We start from the raw sequence: 24,803 nt of genomic DNA, 5'->3' as shown, positions 1-24,803 counted from the left end.
AACCCCCGTCAAGATGCATTCAGGCAATCCTGTGTCCTTAGACATACCTGCATATGGTCATCCCTTATGTAATCCTAGAAATCCTACAAAAGCTGCTTATATCTAGTGAGAAATAAGCAAAGATATCAATAAAGGGCTCACATTTTCACCCAACTAGTAACATTTAATATGAAAATTTTAAACTTGTGACACAATACATTAGAAATGAAAATTAAGATAATATATATTGATTTCATCTATGCTTTTTTTCAGAGCGTGGAAGAACTGATGGAACTAGCAAGATATTGCCTCTTCAAGAACATTCTAATTTCTAGTGTTGCTGTCTCTTTGATTGGCCACGGTTGTTTTGAGGTCTTTCTGTCTATATCACGGTAAGTGAGATGCTCTTATTCAAGATACTGGCTTGTAATTTGACATCCTCAGATCATTTAAGCTAAGTATACTAGCACTTTATGTGCTGGAGAGAAAAAAATGTACTAAACATTTAAAATTATGTGTGAAAAGCAAGAATCGTCTCAAAGGTAATTTTCTCTGTGCTTACCAAATGAGAAGTGAAGACACAGGCTGCAGAGGCCGATGCCTCGATTCAGGGGTATGCCGACAGTGTTTCTCACAATGTAAAGATGAAGAAAAGAGCTACTGTTGAAATTCTGGGAGTCAGTGAATTACTGCAAGACCCTCTTCTGTGTAATTCTTGGGGAGGCGGGGCTATGACAGCAGGTGTGAATCCTCAGGAAGCACTTTCTTTTGAGGCAAAGATGTGTGATCAGCATCATTCATTTGTTGACCCCATGTGCCAGGCTCAGGGCACTGCCTCAGAGTGAGACAGTCCAGGGGGGTCAAAGTGAGTGCTGCTAACAGTGCATGCTAAAACATGCAAAGGGGAGACTAAGAACAGCACAGAGGAGATGCTGTCCTCTGAGTCGCTGCTTGGTCAGGGCTTCCTGGAAGAGGCATCCTCTTTGGACATCTGTGCCTCAATGAAAGAAAATAAATATTCTAATCTGGCAATTGCCACACTGAGAGGGAATTGAAACCTCCTGAGGCTCTAGGTTTCCTTACAGCCCCGAGCTCCTCCATGTCCCATGAAAGAAAAATGAGAACTACAATCTAATTTAAGAGTGTAGTCCAGGGAAATAGCTTTTCTAACAGGAGATTTCACATCTTGTGGGCTGGAGGTTTCTAGAAGTGAGGTGACTACAGTGGAGAGAATTTGGCAGTTAATATCATGGACCGGGAAGGGCAGCCCATCTGGAGGTCACAGTTTTTAGGCTGTAACCTCACTTGGTTGTTCCCTCAGTTTAAGAAGTCATGAACCCACCTGTGTGGAAGGGGCAGGACTGGGCACCTTGTCAGCCTGACATCTCCAGAAGATCTCTGTATCTCATCCTTAAGGAGGGTGTTAATACCAGAACCACATCCCTCTGACCTTTGGGAAATTCTGCCTTTTCAGGATATAAGTGACCAAAATTGGTCTCACCTGATGACAATCAATGCGTGTGTGCATCCTAAGTCGCTTCAGTCACGTCCAGCTCTTGGCAACTGCATTACCTGTAGCCCACCAGGCTCCTCTGTCCTTGGGATTCTGCAGGCAAGAATACTGGAGTGGGTTGCCATTTCCTTCTCCAGGGGATCTTCCCCACCCAGGGATCCAACTCATGTTTCTTAGGTCTCCCGCACGGGCAGGAGGTTTCTTTACCACTAGTGCCTCTCAGTCAATTATCTAAATAATTGAATAGGATAAAGCATTTTTTAAAATTAATTACTGGGTTAGTGACATTAAACTTTTGGGGGATTTAGGGGCGCTTTATGAATATAATGAAGCTGGGTGGGAAGATCCCCTGGAGAATGAAATGGCAACCCACTCCAGTATTCTTGCCTGGAGAATCCTGTGGACAGAGGAGGCTGGCGGGCTACAGTCCATGGGGTACAAAGAGCTGGACATGACTGAAGTGACTTAGCATGTTTCATGGTCCCTCTAGGAAAAGAAAGGTGTTCATATGGATGCCTCTTGGAAACCCAAGTAGGACCAGAGACCATATGTTAAGTCTCCACAGTCAGGTATGGATGTTGTGAATTATTGTGAGGCAAGAGTTACCTAGATGAGTGATCTCAAAGGGTGGCCCTCTGCCCCAGAGAAGGCAAATGGTGAGCCAATGGGTAAGGGAAGAACATGTCAGGACTTCCAGTATGATGTATCAGTATTTTATGTTTGAAACATTAGAGGGGTTAAGTTTTACAAATATATGGGATTCAGGGGGACACTGAGGACTTCCAACAAGAATATGATGTGTTGCAAGGAACACAGGAGGTGCTTGGGGAGCAGAGTGGTTTGGCATTGTTTCTGATTCATTAGTTATCAGAGGCTTGTGGCCTGTTTGCTCAGCTGGTTAAGAATCCACCTGCCATGCAGGAGACCCCGGTTCATTTCCTGGGTCAGGAAGATCCCTTGGAGAAGGGATAGGCCACCCACTCCGGTATTCTTGGGCTTCCCTGGTAGCTCAGTCGGTAAAGAAGCTGACTGCAATGCTAGAGACCTGGGTTCGATCCCTGGCTTGGGAAGATCCCCTGGAGAAGGGAAAGGCTACCCACTCCAGTATTCTGGCCTGGAGAATTCCCATGGACAGAGAATCCTGGCAGGCTATAGACCATGGGGTCACCAAGGGCTGCAGTCCACGGGATTGCCAAGGGCTACAGTCCATGGGGTCAGAAAAAGTTGGGCACAACTGAGCAACTAAACACACACACCTGACACACTGCAGTTAATTAGTGATAGAAAAGCATGATCAGTGTGGCAGATTTCATAAAGACAACGCCTTTAAAGATAGTTGCAACACTTTGGGCTGAGACGTAAATGGCCATTTTCATCTTTTGTGTCATACAGAAGATTTATGATTTTCTCTTGGCAAATAATTTAGAAGTCTTTTAGAATTGAAACATGCATTTTCTTTAATAGCAGTAACATAGCACATACTCCAAATGCCCTGATGTTCTCATAAGATGACAAGTGATAGGAAGGCCTATATTTATACAGTTTTCCCTTTAAGGTAATATTACATTTAAAATGGGGATTTTGCAACTGTCTTTTGAAAGATGTTCTTCATGAGTTGAAAACAACTTGGACATGAGTGGTTATATATATTTATATTGCTTTGTGATTTATTGCTAAAATCAATAAATTACTTAAATAGCCTCATGTCTGCACACTTAAAATAGAAAACTTGGCAACAGAATTACTTCCAAGTAAGAATTTTCTTAGCAAAGGGTTTTGAAGTGGAGTTTTAACTCATTTGTCTGAACTCACTTGTTTGAGAGAGAGAGAGAGAGAGAGAGAGAGAGAGAGAGCATTTATGTTAGTTTTCTATAACTACCAACTAACATCAGTAGTCATTTAATAAAATCTTTGATTAATCAGTGGAGTGGATTGGATAATAAGTAACACGATTTACAAAAGCACATACAGCAATGAACTTTGTTTTGTATATGTATTTTTCTTTTGCTGTATTTTTTTCATCTGTGGCAACCATTAAAGCCAAGGATTGATATAAATCTAAATTAAAACCAATTCTTCAAGGTTCTTTAAGTTTTTGCATGAAAATTTAAACCTACATTAAAAAAAATAGTTTATTCAATTGTATTTTTGTCATTGTTCAGTTGCTGAGTTGTGTCTGAGTCTTTACAACCCCATGGACTACAGCACACCAGGCTCCTCTGTCCTCCACTATTTCGCAGAGGAATTTGCTCAGATTCATATCCATTGAGTCAGTGATGCTAACCAACTGTCTCATCCTCTACTGCCCCCCTTTCCTTTTGCCTTCAATCTTTCCAGCATTAGGGTTTTTTTCAGTGAGTCTGATCTTCGTGTCAGGTGGCCAAAGTGTTGGAGTTTCAGCTTCAGCATCAATCCTTCCAATGAATATTCAGGGTTGATTTCCTTTAGGTTTGATCTTCTTGCTGTCCAAGGGACTCTCAAGAGTCTTCTCTAACACTATAATTCAAAAGCATACATTCTTTGGCACTCAGCCTTCCTTATGTTCCAATTCTCACATCCATACATGACTACTGGAAAAACCATGACTTTGACTATACAGATCTTTGTCTCAAAGTGATGTCTCAGTTTGAGACAGTTTTTAACTGTATCCTTCTTTCTAAAATGTTTATTGTTTTTGTTCTTGTCATAAATGAAATAAGGAAAATAAAAATTCAGTATTTCTTGTTGTAGCTTTCATTTTAAAATATTCTAGTTTTTGACTGTGTCATCCTTTATGTCACATTTTGGAATAGGCATTGGTTTATAGATATGCAGACCAAATTTATAATTCAGTAAATTTTCATATGTCAAGGAGTCTGTGATCAACACATTTTCTTCTGATTAGGTGTATGATCAAAAAAATTTGGAATCTACTGATTCAGATGATTGTTTGGGGCAGTGGGAAACATCTAGAATATGCAGGGTTTTAGGATGTGACTTCGAATTGCTGGGTTCAATCCCCTCTCTGTGCAACTGCAGAAATCTCAGAAGAACAAAACTCTAATGATTTCGCCAAGGTCTCTCTGGCACATGGAGACTAGATACGGCTATGAGATATGAGGCATGAGAATGTGTGTGTGTGAAGTGGTAGGGACAGCCAATGTCTTTTGAGCCATAGGAAAACGTGGCTGCTTACCAGATAGTCCAGTGATGGAGGAAGAGGAGGAGAAGAAAGGGAGATGGAGGGAAGAGGGATGTTGATAAGCAATGAGTTGCTTTTGTGTGGCTGTTATTTGGTGCATCACGGTGACCCTTCAGTGTGAGTCCTGGGTCGACACCCACAAAGGTATTTTATCCCACTTATGACTTTGTGGAACTCATCTGACTTCTCTGATTTTTAGTTTATCTTCACATGGTGCTTGTCTCCCTCAAGGGTTTCTTGAGAGGAGGGGATACGCCACATACAGAAAAGTGGTTTAGAAACTCTGAAGTGCTGTACGCACTCTCAGGACCAAGTCAGCAATTGGTTGACACTGTCTTCTCTATTCTGGTTGGAGATCTCTCATCTAAAAACATACCCCAGTTGTGTCACCCCAGTGATTAGTCACAACTGATCAGACAACTGAACGACTGACACCATCTTTGGCTAAGTGACTGGAGGTGGTGTGGTTCAACACAACTGCAGACCTGCCAGTATCTGATATATTAATTTTGTTGGCACACCTCATGGATTTGTTTGAACATTCTCTATGAAGATTTGGTGATTTCTTCATATTCTCCATTGCGTCTAAGACAACATGCCAGGCTCAGTCCATGATTTATCTTAAACTGACCTGGTTGGTTGTCACACAGAGTAATTCCTTAGCAGCAGTTCAATGGATCCATCAAGCCTCCTCCCCAGCCCTATGCCCCAGGACTGTCTTAACCCTTTTAGGTCATTGCTGCTTCACTACAAAGGCATGACTGTGTCTAGAGCAGATATTCTTGGGTCCACTTTACAAATGAGAGCACTGAAATACAGAGACTTGATTATCACAGCCGATGTTAGCTGCTCTTATATGACATACGGTAAATAATTATAATGCACGTTCACCAAAGTGTACCTCAGAAATCAAGCATCATTCTCTTTGTCAGTGGAGTTGCTTTTCTCAGTTGTCGTAACATTGTCCTTTTCTGAAGGCTTCTAAACATTATTCATGTCTTTTTTCTAGCAGCACAGAGTCCAGCTAATTAGCAATTAGGTAGAAAGTGGAAAAAGCAAGGACAAATTTTTATTCCTAATTATGTCTGATCCTTCTGAGACATCCAGCAAAGAGAAATACCTTCCCTATACAGACCCGGGATTTGGATTTCTTTTTTCTTTTCTTTCTTCTTAAATTTATAGCCATAATCCAGAGCCATTTTCTGCAGGGCTGTTGCCAAGCTTTCGTTATTCCCCTGGAAAGTTTTTTTTTTGTTTTTTTTTTTTGCTTTTTCACTCCTTGCTCAAGACTTTGCATGTTTCCTCTCATGTTTCCTTCCATCTTCTGATATCAGGGCTTCTGTGCTGGCCAATATCCAAGTATCAGTCCTGAGGATTTTAGAGGTGAGTGTTAAGAAAAACATCTTTTGTCAAAACAGTGGCGTGGAAACTTCCATTACAAACTCTAAAAATCACCTGATTCCCTGAGAAATACAGACCAGTTCAACAAATGCTGTGCTGGGCACTGGCTGTGCTGAGAGCTGATGGCTGGAAGTCTTCATCTTCAAAGGCAATGCCTGCAAGCTTCCTTCTCCCGGGGCCAAGAGAAGGCTAAGAAGGAAATGGAGAAGATAATGAGATGCTGCCTTCATCTCCCTGGAAACCCAGACCTGGAAAGTATTTTTTTTAATACAACCTTTTTAAAAAATGATAATTATTTTTTTTGGCCATACTATTCAATTTTCAGGATCTTGGTTCCTTGACCAGAGATTGAACTCAGGCCCCAGCAATGAAAGCACCAAGTTCTAACCACTGGACCATCAGGGAATTCCCTGAGAAGTACCTTTAAAGCACTAAATGCATCATTTTAGGCACATGGTTAATCAACAAGTATTCAAAAATAACAAATCCTCTATCTGAAACATGTCAAATACATAGGGCAGAGACCATAAACTTAATTGCATGTGGTCTTGATCTAGAGGATTACATGGGGAGAAATGATTATACTTACTATACTTTATTTGCTATAATGTAATATGAGGTTTTCAGTGACTGCAGGGAAAATGCATAGAGAGGGAAAAGTATTTCTGGAGATTTACAATAGCTTTCACTTGGGAGGCAAATTTGAAACAATGGTATTGTTCAACTGAATTTGACACAGTGGACACATGAGAAGGTCATAGCTTAAGGTGTTGGGGGACTCAGAAAGCTTTACAAGCTTGAGACCTGGAAAGTGGTGGGTGGGGGAGAGATTGCAGGGTTTGTGACAAGGGGTGTGTGGGGGATTACTAAATCCAAGCTGGCACTGCTCACTGCATGACAGGCCAATAAATTGAGAGACTTCTTGCTGCTGGGGCAAGTGATGGTGTGTTTATTTGGAAAGCCAGCAGGCAGAGAAGATGGTGGACTAGTGTCCCCAGGAACCATTCTACTCAAGTGAGAATTCAGGCTCCTTTTGTATGAAAAGGGGAAGGGGTGTGTTGGCTGCTGCAGACTTTTTGGTCCTGGAATCCTTTGTTCTTGCAACTGTTCAAGTGCTTCTAGTCACAATGTTCCAATACACCTCCAGCGAGACAAATGTTATTTCCTGTTCTGCATCTTTTTATCACTATATGGGTGCAAAATGTTAGACCTTTAAAGGTCAGAACCTTAAGAATGAGCTCTTCTGTACATCTCAGACTATAGGCAATATTCTTGTAACAAAAGCAATAGAATACAAAAGTGAAAATAAAAGAAATAGATCCAATATAGAGTCCAATATGGATTTGTCTTCCCTATGACAAGGGGGCATACGGAGGAGGAGTGGGCATCCGAAGATGAGGCTGAAGAAGAGATGATAGTGCAAAGGATCCCAAAAGCCTAGTCACAGAGCCTGAGCCTCATTCTGAGGGTTACAGAGAATTCTCCTGCAAAACAAAGACAAAGCAAGACATTTCTTTTACAGCTGTGACAGGCCCATATTGGATTGTTTGCAATACAGAGGACCCCAAAGGAGCCAGTCTTTACCCCCAGTTAGGGCAGGATCTGCATGGAACTGCTGAGAACCTCCTAACTTTGCTTTCTCAGCCTCAGGACACTTTGAGATCCAGTTGGTGAATATCTGTACTCCAGAGGAAACAGCGGTAGTAATAGAGGAAACTTGGCCTTTTCAGTAGAAATGTCAAGGGCATATTTGAAGTGACCTCATCAAGCACCAGCCTTCACTTCAGGTCAGGTGCGTTTTCTGGCCCAGTTTCTCAGTCTTTATCCATCCTATAATTTCAGGGAATGGGACATATTTTACAACCCATGGATTAAAATGAAGGCTTTAAAAGGGTAATAAAAATAATAAGCCTTTCCTAATGAATTTTACTCAGCAGAACTCTACACTGTTGGATTCATGATGGCAAAGTGAACCCATTAGGGAGTCCTTCTCTTGAATGTACTCCCAATTCTCCATCTTACTTTTAGAAGCAAACAGGATTTCAGTTAAAATATGTCCTGCCTAAAATACATTGTGCAAGCTGTCTCTGCTTGTTCCCACACATTTGACCTACATCCACCCTTTAGTATGCTCATTTGTGGAGATTGGCCTGAGGAATCCACTCATCAGGGGGACTCAGTTTCTGGACAAATTGGTCAATGGAGAACACGAGATCCTGGGTAGATTTTGGAACCTGATGAAAATGATTCTACCACTTCCCAGCCAGAGGTGTGACCTTGAACCAGGTGTTTCTTCTCCCTGAGCCACTTACAGGCAAAACGGGGCTGTTATACCAAACTTCCATGGTGTGATGGAGACAAGGGAGAGGTGCCAGGGCTGCCCCTCTAATAACTCAATTAATTATGAAATGCTGTTTCCCTGGCCCACATTCTTTGGCTCTTCCTCTGCCTTTTGACATGCAAATGTGTCTTATTTTCTAAGTTAGTCAGTAGAGCTGGAAAAGAATGCATCTGAGAAGAGGTGTATCTAGTTTAATTTTAAAAGAGGCTCTGATGCACTCAACTGATGAGACTCTGTCAAATTTGACTGGTATCCTGACATGAGAAAGGAAGTACTCAACTCTCCAAGTGGATCGGAATTGCCCTCTCTAAGGCTGCATGCCTTCTGGATTTGAATGCAGATATTACCCAATGAAAATAATAGGTGCAACATCAATAACATCTTGGTAAAGCCAAGCGAGCATTTTTGCGTTGCACTCTCGCTCAGTTGTGTCCAACTCTTTGTGGCCCCATGGACAGTAGTCCACTAGGCATCTTTGTCCATAGCATTTTCCCAGGTAAGAATACTGGAGTGGGTTGCCATTTCCTCTTCCAGGGGATCTTCCTGACCCAGGGGTTGAACCTGTGTCTCCTGCATTGGCAGGTGGATTCTTTACCCTGAGCTGCCAGGGCAGCCCTAAATCCAGGAGAAGGATAGGGCAAAGGTGAAATTGGCCCCCGAATCAAATTGGGGGTGAGTTCCACAGTTCCTCTATGGTGACACTGGCTCTGCTTCAGCTCCAAGTAGCTGAACAACCAATAGGGAATAAACAAGATGCTGCAAAAGAGATCTGCTTCTAGTTGGGAGGCTCCTGATGCTGCCCTGGATTGATGAATTGCCTCTTAAATGATCGCTTCCTATTTCCAGTCTCTCCCCATCCAAACTGTCAGTCAGCTTTCAGGCAGGAAACAGACCTGCCTTTGCCTTCCAAGTAGGGAGCCCTTGGACAGCTGGGAGGAGGAGGGAAGCAGGCTTGCCAGAGCGCTGTCTGTAGCATGGATGAGTGAGCTTTTAATTCCCTCGGATTCTGCCTTGACCTTCCCTTCTGCGGTCTTCCCTCTTCCCGGCTGGAGCTGCCTCTGCAGAACCCCGGTGTCTTCCCTCTGGCTTCCATGTCTCCCTGGAGTGCCCCCTGTCTGGCACCTGGATCCACAAGGGAAATAATGTCTAGGAAATGCAATTCCTGGGTCCTCCCCAACAACCTTGAGGTCTTAAAAGGGGTCATGGCAAGGCCAAGGCCACAAGACACAGTCCAGCACACCACCTGGCACACAAGCGGGAAACCCTAGCCACATTCTGATGGAAACAGTTCAGCCATTCAGCCCCTTGTATCAAGTCTTCCCATGTTTTATCCTGGGAAGCACACCATGAGAGTTTCCATAATGAAGACACAGACTCTCACTTTAACTCACCTCCCATCACCACCCTTCATGAACCCTTCTCTTCCATGAATATGCCTGACAGCTCAACTTGCAGAATTCCCCTTCACCCAAATCCCTCCCTTCCCCCATACTAGTTTTCTGAAGTACTAGCTAGTTTTCAAAGAGAGACAAAATGCCATCTCTCTGCTGTTTTGTTATTCAGTCACTAAGCCATGTTCGACTCTTTGTGACCCCATGGACTGCAACGTGCCAATCTCCCCTGTCATCTAGTATCTCTTGGCGTTTGCTCAAAGTTATGTCTATTGAGTCAGTGACACTATCTAACCAACTCATCCTCTGCTGCCCCCTTCTCTTTTTGCCTTCAATCTTCCTAGCATCAGATCTTTTCCAATAAGTAGGCTCTTTGTATCAGCTGCCCAAAGTATTGGAACTTCAGCCATCAATCCTTCCAATGAATATTCAGCATTGATTTCCTTTACAATTGACTTCTATGATCTCCTTGCAGTCTGAAAATGCCATCTCAACCTTGGATTAATTACATTGTGAAATAATAAACAATCCTTTGGTTACTGCAATCAGAAACTGTCTCTGTTCTTTACAAAGCCCAGGAGTACTTATTGCAAAAATATGTATATTCAAACCCACTCCTTCTCTAATGTTAATGATTCATTAGTTCCCTTAGCATAAGCTATTTATATAGGGTTTCTGAATTTTGAGACATTGTGATTGCATGTTTCATAATAAAGTCACTCAGTGTTTGAGAAATGTTTTCAGGCAGTCTCTTAAAAAATAAATGTCTATCTCTATCTATTCATAAAAGCACTGTTCAGATGAAACACCAAGCACCAAAAAAAGCAAATGAATTAGTTACATGACATAAATAGCTATAGATATAAATATAAATATAAAGTGGTGTGGCATGGCATGAGTGCTCAGTCATGTCAGACTCTTTGTGTCCCCATGGACTGCAGCCCCCTGGGCTCTTCAGTCCATGGGATTCTCTAGGCAAGAACACTGGAGTGGGTGGCCATTTCCTCCTCCAGGGAATCTTCCTGACCCAGGGATCAAGTCTACTTCTCCTGTTTCGGCAGGTGGATTCTTTACCACTGTGCCGCCTGGGAAGCCCAAATGTAAAGTAGTTATGTGAGCTTTCACTTAAGAAGTATACATGTCATTCATACTATCTTCAGTGTCTATGTCTGTATTGTTTCCGTTCATAACCACTACAGTGTTTCTGAAGGCTTTTCTAGACGCACTTCCAATGGCTGTGCCCTATTAACCTCATAATGTCTTAGGTTCCTTAATTTAAAGACTTCTTTATTATAGATCCTCAGAAATAGAATTCCTCTCATGGGGAGAGGGTATATCTACACCTCAAAATTTGGAAGGAAACATGTCTATGTCACAAGTGCAAACTAACACTGACATTTGAGGAGGCTTCCTCCCCCAGTTCCCAAAACCTCCTGAGGCCCTACTTGACACTCTGCCTTGGGTGTCTATTCGTAGCCTGAGAGCCAGCTGGGCAAGCCTGTAAAGCCACTAGGCAGAAAGCATCTCTGAAACACATATCAAATGGGCATTTCTGTGGACTTGATTTACAATGGTAACTTGATTCTGGAACAAAAAAAAAAAAGCTTTCTCTTCTCTTGACTGCCTTTTGTTTAAATCAAGCTAGTGTAAAATTATATTTTTAAAACATGTATAAAGAAAAAGAAGGAAAGGGCTGAGCCAAATGTCTTTGAGAATCCACTAGGCCGAGATTGTCTGAAGAGCTGGCCAGTTGAAATCATGTGTCCTTTTTGCTGGCCAATGGGAAAGACTGAATCCAACTGCTCTGAACATTCTGTGAAATACTGCATGAGACTTCAAAATGCTTATATGTAAAACATACACATGGTCTACAATGCATATATTCTATACTGCCCTCCACTGAGATTCAGTTAATTTCAGATAAAATCATCCATCTGTTTATTCTCCTAAACTAGGACCAGAGAGGGACCTATCAAATTAGGAAGATATCCATAATGATCTCAGGTCTCCTTCCTCCCATGTCATGGGATTAAATATTTTTAAGCATTTTTTTCTCAGGTATGGAAGAGGGCAGACTTGGCAGTTTAGTACATCCGTGTGAAGTGCAACATGGGAAGGAATCTAGTACCTTGATTGAGTATACAAGGCCTCCTTCATGTTGGGCCTTCTGGGGCAATCTTGAATCTCTCTGAGACTGAATTTCTTGCTCAAGGCAGGTCCAGCGTCCTGGGGTCAATATGGGCATCAAAAGAATAAACTCAGTGAAAGCGCTATCTAAACCTTGAAAGTTCTGTGCAAACATTAGTTATCATATTCCCAGATTTGATGGCAAGTCTCTTTTAAACTCCTTTTGTGATGATTGTTACCCTCTCCTCCTCTTCTCCTGTAGAAGAGGTGAGAGATGCAGGAAGCTAAAACCCTAAGCTGTGTCTGATTCCCTTTGCAAATCGCAACCACAGTTACACCTAAGCAAGTCTTCTGGTTGATTTTATGGACACACCCCTTCCTAGGAAGCTGGTAAATATCAAAAGGCAACCCCTAAAATAATTGCAAATGAGAGTAAATCCAAATTTCCTGGCACACTCCACAGCTCTGTGTACATTCCCTGATTTAGGAGATCATCTTTAATAGGATGGCTCTGTGTTCAGAATTCTCAACTTCTCTCTCGTCCCTGGGATGATTCAAGCCCTGTAATTGAAGTTCCATGAAAATTGAAGTCATTCATCTCTTTTTATCTCTAATGTAAAAAATATAGAAATACTGTAACTTTTGCAGAAAAAGCCCCACAACTGCACAAAATTATAATAATTGACTCTGTTTGTCTTCATTTAACCAGCTGGGAAGATAGTCTGTTGGAATACAGCAATTTTCTAAATTCAGAGATAGTTGATTCATGAGAACAGCTGTGGCCCAATCCAGTCCCAGATCTTCTTTATTTCATGCAAGAAACCCAACTAAGAGCAGGCCCCATCACGGTCTTGTGGTACAACAGGGCTCTACTCTTCTGGAATAATAGCCCAATGTTTGAGGGAGTCACCTTCTCGATGTTCCCTGAAAAGTTACACTAGATAAAGAACATCTGAGAAGGTCTTGGGTTTACCAAGGAAGGAGATAGGAGAGAGTTTTGGAAGCAGCCTTGTTAAATTTTTGGATAACATCGAGGACTTATCTATGGAGAAATTCCCTAAAAGAGTCATTCTAATTGACATTACTGTGTTTCAAAAATGTTTTAAGTTTAAAACAATGTTCTTAAACTTTAGTGTGTGTGTGTACATGTGTGTGTGTGTGTATATGTGTGTGTGAGAGAGAGAAGGAGAGAGAAACCCTGGAAAATCTATTTAAAATGCAGAGTCTCGGGTCATTGCCTCTTAGGTTCAGGAACAGCAGGTGTGGGGTGGAGCCAGGGAACCTTCATTTTCTTCCATGTTCCACCAGGTGATCATGATGCTGGCATCTGATGAGCTAGTGGAATGAGACGCCTCCCCTCCTGCACCGACCCTCAGGTGCAGGCTCTGCTCTCTGTCCTTGGAGACATCAGCTTCCTCTTATCTCGGGGAGACTTTGCTTTCTCTTTTTTCCTCAAGTGGCTGGCTCCATCTCAACAGTCAGGTTTGGGCCCCAGTGTGTGTGTGTGTGTCCAACTCTTTGCAACCCCATGGACTATAGCCCCCACCAGACTCCTCTGTCCATGGAATTCTCCAGGCAAGAATACTGGAGTGGGTTGCCGTTTCCTTCTTCAGGGCATCTTCCTGACTCAGGGATCGAACCCACGTTTCCTGCGTCTCCAGCCTTATCAGGCAGATTCTTTACCACTAGTGCCAGCTGGGAGGCCCTGGGCTCCAATGAGGCTTCCCCAGATTCCCTTTGGGAAGGCCATCCCCCTCCATCAGCTCCCTCTCTGTTACTGTCTTTCTTCCTCCTTAGGGGTTGGCACAATGTGTCCTCTTATTCCACCAGAGTATAAACTCCGTGACAACAGGCATCTCTTCTGTCTCAATCATCACGGTATCCTCCATGCCCAGGACCAGTGCCTGGCATATTTTAGGACCGTGGACAGTGTTTGATGATGAAAGCATGAATCAATGAAACACCGTCTAAAGGCAAGAGAAACTGGGTGTTTGCAGATCAGGGCTCCAAGCATTCACTGCTTTGGGAATTTTTTTTTTTTAATTATTCTTTCCTTCTTTAAAAATATGTCAGTGAATTTTGCCTTCCATTCCATAACATGACTATTTGCTGTGATATAAGAATAATTCTTCAAATTACTTACCGCTAAATAAAATGGACACTCCAGGAAGAGAGGTCACTTTAATTTTCTAAGTCCTGCTATTGCTGGCACATCTCCAAATACATTAGTGAATACGAATAGCTCAGTGTGAGTACCGCTGTGTAGGGACAGGAATGCCCTTAGTGAAACAACAAAATATCCGCCAGGAACACAGAACAAAAATCTAGAGGGACATGGACTGGCTGCAGAGTGACTGTAGATGCAGCAACCTGACTGCCTTCCCTCCATCTGGACCTTCCTGGGTCCTTCCGTGTGACCGCTGTTTTCACAGGCAGGAAGGAAACCCACGCTCCCTACTCTTTAGACCTTTTACATTCTGCTTCCTTTCCAAATTTCAAAACCCTGTTTTCAGAGAGAAAATAAACTGAAATGGATAATGGTATTTTCTCATGAAAGGCTCATGGGCTTACTGGTTACATGTTTCTGACCATTGGTGGGTTGGTAGTCTTGTTCCTCTCTGTCTGCTGCCTCTGATCAGAAGCATATCAGGACTTGCCTGGTGGTCCAATGGTTACGACTTCACCTTCCAATGTAGGGGATGTGGGTTCGATCCCTGGTTGGGGAACTAAGATCCCACATGCCCCTCAGCCATAATCCCAAACCTTAAAACAGGAGCACTATTGTAACTAATTCAACAAAGACTTTAAAAATGGTCCACATTAAAAAAAAATCTTAAAAAAATTTTTTTAAAGTGTATCATTGCAGTCAAGAGCTCACATTCCGTAGGTGACTGCCTGACTGTCTGTTCTAATATTTTATTCCGATAGAAGACAAACTCCATGTGGGTATAGATGTTCCGTATTTTGTTCATTGACTTACCTTCTCATATTTGTTAATACCTGGGATGAGTGTACAGAATCTGTGCTTTATCATCAGCCAGATGGAGTAACAACTGGCCAGGATTCTCAACCAAGATGGACAAATGAAGTTTTCTCCCTGGAATATCATCTGCACAAAACCTTCCCATTTGGCTCTGGGCTAAGGGATCTAAGTTCTTCTGAGGGGCCAGACAGAGCGATTGGCTCCAGTCATGCCTGCAGGGTAAACCTGCCTTAGGGGAATGGTCATATTTCTCTATGGACACAACTTACCATGAACCCAGCCTGTAGAGTGGCCGTAAAATAAAAATGACTCTCCTGATGTTTTAGCTGAGAAAAAAAAAAAAAAGAATTCCAGGTGTCTTTTTTCACACCAATTAGTGGTATAATCTTAGAACAATTATTTATCCCTTCTTCTCTCATCTGGTAAGAGCGGTTAATGATTATCTTAATAGAGTTGTCCTAAGTATTAAGGGCTTCCCAGGTGGTACTAGTGGTAAAGAATCCTCCTGCCAATGCAGGAGACACAAGAGATGTGGATTCTATCCCTGGGTTGGGAAGATCCCCTGGAGGAGGAAAGGACAACCCATTCCAGTATTCTTGCCTGGAAAATTCCGTAGACAGAGGAGCCTAGTGGGCTATAGTCCATAGGGTCACAGAGTGTTGGACACGACTGAGCTCACACGCACACACACACACACACAAGTATTAAATGATATGGTGCATGGGAATCACCTACATCAGTGCTTGGTAAAGAGCAATTATTCAAAAATTTTCACTGTTATTTCCCACAGTATCAGTAGTCTATTCTTTAAAGATCTGAATATGGATTTGTCTGTCTGCTGGGTATTTGGCAAGAACATTCTGATTATTGGCAGAAATCAGTCAATATTGATTGATAAGTATTTATCGAGTATCTGCAGTCTTAGTAAATGCTTGCCTGGAAATAACTAGTCTAGGTGCTATGACTAACTCTACATTCAGGAGTTTCTACAGTCATCTCAGAATCACAATTTCTGTGATTTTAGAAAAAAGCTCAATGCTTGAGACAGGACCAGCTGGGCTTGTGAGAAGCTGAAGAAAAAGCTGGATTTCCCTTAAAGGTGACTTTTTGAATTATAGACATTTATCCCAACTCTCTCCTGTAATACTGTTAATGTGACATTAATCACAAGCAGTAACGGGATGGGAAAGGAACCAGCACAAAAGACTAGACAGGTGATAATTGAATGCAATAGATTTTAAAATCTTAATGCTATGGAAGAAATGGGAAAAGCAAGAAAGGCAAAACAGAATGTGTTTCAGAACCTCATGAGATATCAGGTATTTCTGATCATAGGGGTAAAGATGGAACTAAAACTGGGCAGATAGGTTGAAAGGCTGTGTAAAAATAAGTTACATTCCTAGAACCCAAGACACAGCCAGGTGACTCCCCAAGCCTCATGTGATGGGGGTCTGCAGGATGTTTTTCTGGGAAAGATTCGTCTGAGGAAAACTTTCTTCTGTACTACGTTTGAAAGTTCCACTCTGAATTTTTCTTCTTGGATCTTCATTGAATTATTCTACTCTTTAAATTCTTCTGTCTACTCTTTGATTACTCAGGGTTTTATAGTTCTCATGCCTGCTTTCTACAGGCTTTCAAATTATGATCTTATCAACACCTAAGTCTTCAGATCTCTACCAAAATTGATGACCTTTAAAAGCTTTCACTTCCCCATGGGTAAAATAGATAGCTAGTGGGAAGCTTGTGTATAGCACCGGGAGCTCAGCTTGGTGCTCTGTGATGACCTAGAGGGGTGGGATGGGGAGCTGGGAGGGAGGCCCATGAAGGAGGGGATATACGTATAGATGTAGCTGATTCAACTTCATTGTACAGCAGCAACCAATACAACATTGTAAAGCGATTATACTCCAGTAATAAAAAATACTTAAAAAAAGAAAAAAACGTTCACTTCCAAACCTGGGCTTCCTCCCACATTTCAGACCCAGGGATGAGCCTGTGCCCTTGACAGCTCCACATGGCTGCCCCAGCCCTTTGTACACCCCACGTCACAGACAGACTTTCTCCTTCCTTCCCCAAAGCTGCCTCTGTGCCTTTCTTCATCTCAGTTTCTTATCTCAGCACCTACCTTTTGCTTCAAGCTACATGACTGAGAGTAACTCTAACTCCTTCTCTTTCCTCATGACTAGGTATTTTTATTGTTCACTTTCTTCCTGCTCTGGCAAATGAAGGGTCCCAAATAAACAAGAGAGAGTGTCAGATCTGGAGAAGTATATGGTCTTTCTGGGATGCTGATACGTGAACAATTAAACTGCATTAGAACAGAAATGTTTTGTGTGGTATATCTGTGAGGTTCCAGAGGGCAAATAGAAGGAAGTGATGACTTTCGGGGTGGAGAGCAACTGGCAAAGTTTTCAGAGAGATTACACTGTAGCCGAGGCTTGAAGAAAGAGTAAACCTTTTCAGAAGCAGCAGAAGGTACAGGATGCAGTCAAGTGCCAGGCACTTACTGTTATGGAATAGGCAAGCCATTGACCCTGGACCATCCTCTTCACCAGGGACCCTGAACTCAGCAGTGAGGCTTCAGTCAAAATGTGATGAGAGGGTAGAAGCTGTGTTTGGCTGTCTAGATATTCTAGACAAGGAATGAAGGAGCAGGGAAGAGGGCAACTTTTTAAAATGTTATTCTGGCAGCAGTGAAGAGAAGGGACCAGAGAAAGGTAGGTTTTGGAGGATTAATGGAATCTGTGCTGAGGCTGGGTGTTACAAGTGACTCAGCGGTAAAGAATCCACTTGAAATGCAGGAGACACAGGAGACATGTGTTCAATCCCTGGGTCAGGAAGATCCCCTGGAGGAAGGTATGGCAACCCACTCCAGTACTCTTGCCTGAAAAATCCCACAGACAGAGGAGCCTGGCAGGCTACAGTCCATAGCGTTGCAAGCAGTCAGACATGATTAAGTGACTGAGCAGGCACATGCTGGGGCCAGGTTCTCTTGAAGTTGCATCTGATTGGGAGAATGAGAATGGGCACAGATGTGACATGCTGATTATGTTTTAAATGGAGTCATTTTTATTCTAGACTTGGTTTTCTTTGACTTGAGCACAGGCAAGCTCAAGTTCTTGGTCCCCAGGCAAGCTCAGGACATAAATTTGAAAAGATGGGGTCCTTTTCACATCTGAGAGGCTTTCAAATTAGTGTGAAGATCTCTACAGAAAGTTAGGCTCAGGCATTTTCCTGCAGCTTTTTGCCATACAATTTACACGTCAGAATCTCACAATCAATGGCAGTTTCTGGGTCTGTGGTTAAAATCTCCACGTGCCTTCAGGACAGAATCCATTCCCTGAGAAGATGATGCTCCAGAAAGTAGAACTGTACAGCAAATCAGAGTGGGAAGTGGACAGAGGGCGGTGATCCTTCCCAAAGCTATGAATTGTTAGAGAATTCATGGGCAAAGAACCATTATCAAGCCCAAATTCAAACTCAGTTCCTTGCTAACGTATTTTCTTGCCTAGAGGGATTTGGGAAATGGAGAAAGTAGCTCTGTTATTACAAAAAAAAAAAAAAGCCTTATCTGAAAATACCAGTGCGTTGCGTTTTCTTCTCTTTTAAATTGGGTCAAAGGCACTCAATTTAATTGGTAAATTTTATAACATAAAATGATAACTTTTCTGCAAGCAGAGCTTTCTGCTTAAAAATGCAGCTGAAAGCATTATTAGACTATAAAGTGGTTATTGTGTAGGTCAGTCTGAGGATGGGCTCAACTTGTACTCGGAGGCAGGCACACATGCAAGAGATAGTCTGAAATGTGTAAATTACAGGTTGCAAAAAGAAGTGAGTGTTGCCTAGCAAGTGGAACAAAAAAATTCAGGGAAAGCTAAGCATGGAGTTTTCTCAGAACTGGAAAGTTTCAGACCTCAGGGAATGGGCTGAAATGAGCTGGGACCCAGAGTCTAAGCCACATGTGGCATTAAAGACTTAATGTTCAGCTTGACGGTATTCAAAGGCTTTTTGTTTTTGTTTTTACAGCTTCCAATCTGCTTTTTAAAAAGCTTCATTTAAATTAACATTTCATAAAATTCTCCTACTGTAAGTGTATAATTTAGTGTTTTAGAAAATTTATAGAGTGGTGCAACCTTCACCATAATCCAGTTTTAGGACATTTCCATCAGCCCCTAAAATTCTCTCGAGCCTGTTTGCAATCAATTCCCACCCAAGCTCCCCAGCTATAGGCACACAATGATGTGCTTTTGGTCTCTAATAAGTTAGTCTTCTCTAGGTGTTTCATATAAACAAATAATATGTAGTCTTTTGTTTTGGCTTCTTTACACTTTGCATAATATTTCTGAGGTTTATTGCTAAATAGCATTTTATTCTACAACTTTATCCATTTCTTTTTCCATTACTGTGTGATGGACTGTATATAGGTCTCCTTGGGGGCTCAGATGGTAAAGAATCTGCCTGCAATGTAGGAGACCTGTGTTCAATCTTTGGGTTGGGAAGATCCACTGGAGAAGGGACTGTATATAGTATAATATATACATTTATAAGTAAGTCTTTGTGTGGTTGTATGTTTTCATTTTTCTTGGGTAAATTCCTGGGAGTTGAGTTGTTGGCTTTCATGATAAATCTGTTTTTAATGTTTTAAGAAATTTCCAAACTGTTTTCCAAAGGGGCTAGACTGTTGTATGTTGTCACTGGCAATGTGTAGAGATGTCATTTACTCCGTATTTTTGTCAACACTTGATATAGTCTGCTTTTTTTATTATAGCCATTCCAATGGTTGTGAAGTTTTTCTAATAACTAACAATAGATACCTTTTCATATGTTTTCCAGGAGGCACAGTGGCAAAGAATCCTTCTGCCAATGCAGGAGATGCAGCTTCGAGCCTTGGGTCAGGAAGATCCTCTAGAGAAGGAAATGGCTATCCATTCTGGTGTTTTTGCCTGGAAAATTCCATGGACAGAGGAGCCTGGTGGGTTATAGTCCGCGGGGTCACAAGAACCAGACATGACTGAGTCACTGAACACACACATGCACATTATTCATTTATATGCTTTCTTTCCTGAAATGTTTAACTGTTCAAATCTTTTCCCCATTACTTTTTGGGGTTGTTTGGTATCTTACTGGAGACTTCCCTGGTGGCTCAGATGGTAAAGCGTCTGTCTAGAATGCGGGAGGCCCGGGTTTGAGCCCTGGGTTGGGAAGATCCCCTGGAGAAGGAAATGGCAACTCACTCCAGTACTATTGCCTGCAAAATCCCATGGACAGAGGAGCCTGGTAGGCTACAGTCTATGGGGTTGCAAAGAGTCAGACACGACTGAGTGACTTCACTTTCACTTTTCAATGGTATCTTATTATTGAGTTGTGATATTTTTTTAATATAGTCTGGAAACAATCCTCTAATAGATACATGATTTGCAGATATATTCCCCAGTGTGAGGCTTTTTGATTTTTCATTTTCTTAGTAGTGTCATTTCAAATGCAAATAGTTTAATTTTAATAGAGTCCAATGTATTACTTTTTTTTTTCTATTATAGTTTAACTATTTGGGACTGTGTCTAAGAGGGGCTTCCCTGGTGGTGCTAGTGGTAAAGAACCCTCCTCCAATGCAGGAGACGTAAGAGATACTGGGTCAGGAAGATCCGTTGGAGGAGGGCAAGGTAATCCACTCCAGTATTCTTGCCTGGAGAATCCCATGGACAGAGGAGCCTGGCAAGCTACAGAAGTGACTTAGTACACATTGTGTCCAAGAACTCTTTGCCTAACCAAATGTCACAAGGATTTTCTCTTATGTGTTTTTCATCTTGGCTCTTGTATTTAGTATACAATCCATTTGAAGTTAAATTTGTGCACAATATGAGATGATAGTCAAAGGTGTTTTGATTTGTGACATATATTTCTCCAAGCTTTCCCAGCTCCCTTTTTGAAAAGATCATCCTTTCACCACTGAGTTGCTTTGGCATCTTTGCTGAAAATCAATTTAAAATGCAAGTGTTAATTTCTACTAATAGACACAGTTTCAAACTTTGATCAATATGCCTATCCATCCTTCTGTAACACACTGTCTTAATGACTACAGCATTTGAGTAAGTTTTGAAACTGGGTAGTGTTCTCCAACTTTGTTTTTATTTTCAAACTTGTTTTGGCTCATCTTTGGACTTCCATGTAAACGTAGGTCAATTTCTAGTCAGTTTCTACCAAAAGCCTGCTGGAATATTGATATTCTGTTGAATTTGTAGGTCAATTTAGGGAGATATGCCATTTCTCCAATATTTTCTCTTTGAACCCATGAACGTGGAATATTTTTCCATTTATATAGATCTTCTTTACTTTCTCCTAGCAATGTTGTGTAGTTTTCAAGTACAATTCATGCATTTACTTTGTTAGAATTTCTCAAAATATTGTTAGCTCTAGTGGTTTTTTGTGGATTCCTTGAGATTTTTTACATATAGAATTGTGTCATATGTGAGCAAAGACAGTTTACTTCTTCCTTTCTGATCACTCTTCCTTTTTTCCTAGGGTTTTCCCTCCCTCCCTCCCTCCCTCCATTTCCTCCTCCATGTTCCTCTTCTATTTTCTGCGTCAGTCTAGCTAAAAGTTTGTCAGTCTTAATCTGGTCAAAATATAACTTAAAAAAAATTAAATTTCTTTTTCTATTTCACTGATTTCCACTTTAATCTTCTTTCTACTTGCTGCTGCTGCTGCTAAGTCGCTTCAGTCGTGTCCGACTCTGTGTGACCTCGTAGACAGCAGCCCACCAGGCTCCCCGGTCCATGGGATTCTCCAGGCAAGAACACTGGAGTGGGTTGCCATTTCCTCCTCCAATGCATGAAAGTGAAAAGTCAAAGTGAAGTCGCTCAGTCGTGTCTGACTCCTAGCGACCCCATGGACTGCAGCCCACCAGGCTCCTCTGTCCATGGGATTTTCCAGGTAAGAGTACTGGAGTGGGGTGCCATTGCCTTCTCCTGCATTGGGTTTAATTTGCTCTTCTTTACCTCCTTGAAATGGAAGCTTAGTTTATTGATTTAGGTGTTTCTTTTCTGATATTAGGGTTTAAAGCTATAAATTCACCTCTAAGTAATGCTTCAGCTGCATCTCGTATATTTTGATATGTTGTCTTAAAATTTTCACTCATTAAGAAAATATTTTTTAACTGCCTTTGTGATTCCTTTTAGGACCCCCGGCTTTTAAAGTATCGTTTTGTTTCATTTCCAAATGTTGTTGTTGTTGTTTTCAAGTACCTTTCTTTTGTCTTTAATTTAATTTAATCTCATTGCTATCAAAGAATAGACTTTGTGTAATTTCCATCTTTTTAAGTTAATTGAAATGTGGTTTGTGTCCCAGGATATGGTTTATACCATGGAAGGTTTTGTGTGTGGTGTATGTGGGCTGGAGAGTACATTTTCAAATCTGCTCTAACTTTTCTCTTGGCCAGACTCCCTCACCTCTCTTATCTCTTCCACACAAATAAGCACATAAGCTCTGAGGTCCAGGAATGTGTAGGTGTCTTGGGCCTGCTTTTGTCTCCACTGTACACGTGCATGACCTGTGGGCAGCCCAGACATGTGGGAGCTCATCATGGACCCGCATGGCTGCCTCACCTCCACGACTCTCTGTAAAAGCCCTGGCTCCTTGGAAGAAAAGCTATGACCAACCTAGACAGCATATTAAAAAGCAGAGACATTACTTTGCCAACAAAGGTCCATCTAATCAAAGCTATGGTTTTTCCAGTAGTCATGTATGGATGTAAGAGCTGGACTATAAAGAAAGCTGAGTGCTGAATAATTGATGCTTTTGAACTGTGGTGTTGGAAAAGACTCTAGAGATCTTCTTGGACTGCAAGGAGATCAACCAGTCCATCCTAAAGGAAATAAGTCCCAAATATTCATTGGGAGGACTGATGCTGAGGCTGAAACTCCAATACTTTGGCCACCTGATGCGAAGAATTGACTCATTCAAAAAGACCCTGATGCTGGGAAAGATTGAAGGCAGGAAGAGAAGGGGATGACAGAGGATGAGATGGTTGGATGGCATCACCCACTCGATGGACATGAGTTTGAGTAAGCTCTGGGAGTTGGTAATGGGCAGAGAAGCCTGGCATGCTGCAGTCCATGGGGTCGCAAAGAGTTGGACACGACTGAGTGACTGAACTGAACTGAACTGAAGGGATTCATTTATTCCTGGTCTAATCTTTTGGTCCATCGCTTGCTGCATAAGGAGCTCAGCCACCTGCTCTTCCTGTTTCCTTACTACTTGCACTGGCAATGCCTCAAGTCAAGTGAGGCCTATTGGGAATGGCTGCAAAGCTTATTATTTTCACACCCTGAACCAACCTATTTGAGCTATTGATAGGGTTGAGGGTGGAGATGGCACTGGCTCTGGACAAGAACACTGTAAACTCCTGCCAAGCTTTCAAGAAATTCAGCAGTTTTATGAAGAAATGTTCGTTAGGTTATTGTATGATTTTGCTTGATTTCCAGGGGACTGTATTGCTGTTTGAGGCAGGTTTGTTCAACCTCACTTGTGCTTTTTGGAAAAGTGATTTTTGTCACGATAGGAGTTGAATTCCTATTTACTGGTTTATATATTTATATTTGTTTTGTTTATATATTTAGCTTTAGATAGTGTCCTTTAAATCCCCATGGGAGACAGGAGCTCAGTATCCGAAACAGATAAACGTGGAGTTTCTGATGTCAGAAATAAAGGTGGTCCCAGGACTCTTCCCCCTCCAGATGAATACACACACTCCCATGTAGATTCTTCAGTACAGTTTGAAAATGACTCAATCTGATCCAGATACTTCTTTTTTAAAAAATTCTATTGGGGTATGGTTTATTGAAAATGTATTAGTATCAGGTGTATAACAAAGTGGATCAGTTATATGTATCCACATATCTACTGTTCTTTAGGTTCTTTCCCCACATAGGTCATTACACAGCATTGAGTATGTACAGTTCTCTGTGCTATACAGTAGGTTCTCATTAGTTAGCTATTTTATACATAGTAAATATGTGTCAATTCCAATCTCCCAGTTCATCCCAATCCCCCTTTCCCCTCTTTGTGTCCATGTGTTTGTTCTGTATGTCTGTGCCTCTATTTCTGCTTTTAATTTGGAAAACTGAGGCCCAGAAAGGGAAGGGACTGCTTCAAGTTCAGTTGCAGAGAGGTTGAGAGGAGGATGTTAGGACGTGGACTCACAGCAGTTGCAGTGGAAATGGACGCCTCCTCTTGCCATGAAGGAGCCATATCTTCGTGAGAGTGGAGGGGCTTCCAGCTTCACTGCCTTGTCCTCCTAAAGCGCATGTTCTCAGCAGAAGCTGCCACTGCAATCTCTAACCCTGGGAGATAGTAAGCCAAGCATAAGATACCTGGCCTTCTCCTTTCCCTCGCCTCTCAACTCTGCCCCCGCCTCATTGCCGTGATCACTACCAATTGGGGTAACAGCAATGTGAGCCTTACTCGTGGCTGTGTAAGGAGCACCTAGGATGAGTCAGAGGAATAGGACAGAGTCCCCAGCTTATTCTTCAAAGTACCTCCCGAGTGTCAGGTGCTGAAATTAGTGTTTTATGAGTATTTTCTCATTTAACCCTCACAACAGGGTTAATACCTAAGAGGTATTAGTCTACCAGTCTGTAGATGTGATAAATGAGATTCAGGGAGGTTAAATAACATGTCTGATCTCACACAGCTATAGATAAAGCTGGGAACTGACTTTGAATTTGTATTGCCAAAGTCTGTGATTTATTCCACCAACCACATGCCTCTTCAGAAATGGGAATACCTCATATGATGGTAGGACTTCCATCTGAACTGATATTTAGAAACATAACTGAATCCATCATTACACTGTGATCTATGCCAAGAAAAATTATCCCACATACATGCAC

At 41.9% G+C, this 24,803-nt stretch overlaps 1 long non-coding RNA gene across 1 annotated transcript; it reads left to right on the top strand.

Moving 5' to 3' along the window:
* The first annotated feature begins 250 nt into the window (after positions 1-250).
* On the top strand, positions 251-23,653 carry LOC139185673 (uncharacterized). Its single transcript, XR_011569164.1, has 2 exons — positions 251-371; positions 19,750-23,653. It is a non-coding gene; the product is annotated as an uncharacterized lncRNA (long non-coding RNA).
* Positions 23,654-24,803: the final 1,150 nt, after the last annotated feature.

The sequence above is a fragment of the Bos indicus genome, chromosome 11, assembly GCF_029378745.1.
Source record: "Bos indicus isolate NIAB-ARS_2022 breed Sahiwal x Tharparkar chromosome 11, NIAB-ARS_B.indTharparkar_mat_pri_1.0, whole genome shotgun sequence".
In the NCBI taxonomy this organism is placed as follows: Eukaryota; Metazoa; Chordata; class Mammalia; order Artiodactyla; family Bovidae; genus Bos; species Bos indicus.
This window is presented reverse-complemented; position numbering and strand designations above follow the sequence as displayed.